Source organism: Sceloporus undulatus, chromosome 5 (genome assembly GCF_019175285.1).
Source record: "Sceloporus undulatus isolate JIND9_A2432 ecotype Alabama chromosome 5, SceUnd_v1.1, whole genome shotgun sequence".
Classification (NCBI taxonomy): domain Eukaryota; kingdom Metazoa; phylum Chordata; class Lepidosauria; order Squamata; family Phrynosomatidae; genus Sceloporus; species Sceloporus undulatus.
The window spans coordinates 182208860-182211210 of record NC_056526.1 but is presented as its reverse complement, the minus strand read 5'-3'; the positions used below and the strand labels follow the sequence as shown (position 1 = coordinate 182211210).

The window sequence follows — 2351 nt, the reverse complement described above, 5'->3', positions numbered from 1 at the left end:
AAACAAGAGCTGCTAACATAGCACCCACCAGGGATGCATCCCTGAGTTACTTGCAAACTTGCCAATAATAATAATAATAATAATAATTTGTTTTATTTATATACCGCTATTCCAAAGATCATAGCGGTGAACAACAAGTAAGCTAATTAGCAAGTAAGCTAATTTGCCCCCAACAGTCTGGGTACTCATTTTAGCGACCTTGGAAGGATGCAAGCCTGAGTCGAGCTTGGGCCCTTTTGCTGGTCTTGAACTCACAACCTTGTGGTTTTGAGTGAATGGCTGCAGTACAGGCATTTAACCACTGCGCCACCAGGGCTCCTTGCAATACTTGCAAACCAAGCCACAGTGACGAATTTCAGGAGGGAAGAGGCTGATGCCATCCAACTGTGGAGCCGAAAACATCATCTGGGTTCTCCTGCAAACCCAGGAATGGCTTCCATCCATTGCATCCATCATGGAGGAGAACTGAGGGCACCTGTTTTTGGTGAGCATCTGGTGCTTGCAGTACCGCTACCACAAAGGGAAGGAGAAAAACTTCTTGCCCGACTTACAGTGAACTTCTGTCCCGGGAATTTGCAGAACGGACAAAGAGTCCTCAAAGCCATCCGCTATCTCCTGAAGCTAATGAAGAGGGCTTCAGAGTGGTTTTCAACGCACCAGGCCAGGCTGAGGTGGAAGGAAGGGTTCTTGTAAAAAGTTGTCAGGCTAAACTCTTCCATAACTCTGTCCACTTCAGACACCAACTCCAAAACCTCTGAATGCCCTGAAGAGATCTCCAAGCCAACGAAGGTCCTGGTTTTGGTCTAGTTAGGGTAAACTTTCACTTGGTCTGCTCTGCAGATGAACTTGGGGAAGGAGACCAGGCACTCCTTGAGAGACTGGACAAAAGGGTTTATCCAGTGATAGCGCAGGACCACAACTTGAGAGAGGCTGGTGTCGAATTCGGTCACGGTGGTCAGCGAAGCCATGCATGTGCGCACATGCAAGAGGAGGAGCTCCCGCAGATCTAGGAAGTCCTTCTCAGCTTCATAAGGGACGTAAACATATGTCGCCCAGTTGCCTGGCTCATGGGGGAAAGTCTTGAGGTGATCTCTGTGTTTGCTGCTGTTGTCCTCCACTGCTTCCTTCTCCTCCTGGTCTCTGAACATCTTGAGCACACTCTCTGGAACATGGAGTTGGGGGGGCAGATACGCTCGAAGGGGAAGAAGTCATCCCAGCACCACCGCCGCCCAAGGAACAGGAGCCTCCCTTGTCTTCTGACCCCAAGCTGCTGTATCCCACCAACGCCACCCCGCTCATGGCTTGACTGGTGAAGTCACTCAGGAAACACTGAGGCTCCGGGACGGTGACTAGGCCTTAAATCGTGGTCCGCGCATGCGCAAAACCAGCCCTGAGAGGGCAACCCTTGCCCCTTTATCATGCAATTGCCAAATGTCCAAATTAGAGAAACCTAATTCACTTAATTTCTAAATCTAAAACAGCGGTTCCCAACCTTTGCTGTGCCGCGACCACTATTGGGGATGAGAGTCCCACCCACGGCCTCCCTGATTGGTTGGGAGGCCAGGAAGGGGTAGGACTTTTGGCTGTCTACAAGCACCAGTGGGCTTTGTGGCTGGAAGTCCCACGCTTTCCCGGCCTCCCAGCCAATTAGGGAGGCCACCGAGGGAGAAGGGGCAGGACCTCTGGCTGCAAAGGCTGCTGGGGCTTGCAGTCCCGTCCCCTTCTCCCCGCGGTTGTCTGGAAGCAGCAGGAAGAAAGGGAGGAGGAGAGAGCCCCCCCCGTCCTTTTCTTGCTGGGGGTGCCTGTGCCAGCACTGGCACCCCCAGGGAGAAGGGAAAGAGGAGGCAGACACGCCCCGTCCCCTTTTCCCCATGCGGTACCTGCGCCAGCACCAGCACCCGCAGGGAGAAGGGGAGGAGGAGGAGGCAGGGGGATTCCCAACCTGGTGACCCCCAGGTTGGGAACCCCTTATCTAAAAGGATGGAATTTTATAGGGCACTGAGGGCCATCATTAGGGGGGCGCGGGGGTTACAGATTACTTAGGGTTCAAATGGGCTGTGGTGTTCACTTGCATCCCTTTAAAATCCTGAAGAGATGGTGTGGGTCGGGCAAGGTAATGTAAATTTTAAATTTTTAAATTATTTTTTAAATTTAATTTTTTTAAAATTATTTTAAAATTTTATTTAAAAACATCCAATCTTTTCAAATTGTCACTATAACCACATCAAAGTATGCATATGACAATTCATTTAGGCTGTGCATATGATACTGTAATTTTTTAAATGTATAATTTTAATTTTGCTAGTCGTTTCTGTCACAACTCTTGCCATTACATTCAGTGATATACAGGT

At 49.8% G+C, this 2351-nt stretch overlaps 1 pseudogene; it reads right to left on the bottom strand.

Moving 5' to 3' along the window:
• Nucleotides 1-247: 247 nt before the first annotated feature.
• On the bottom strand, nucleotides 248-2114 carry LOC121931602 (annotated as a pseudogene).
• Between the last annotated feature and the right edge of the window lie 237 nt (nucleotides 2115-2351).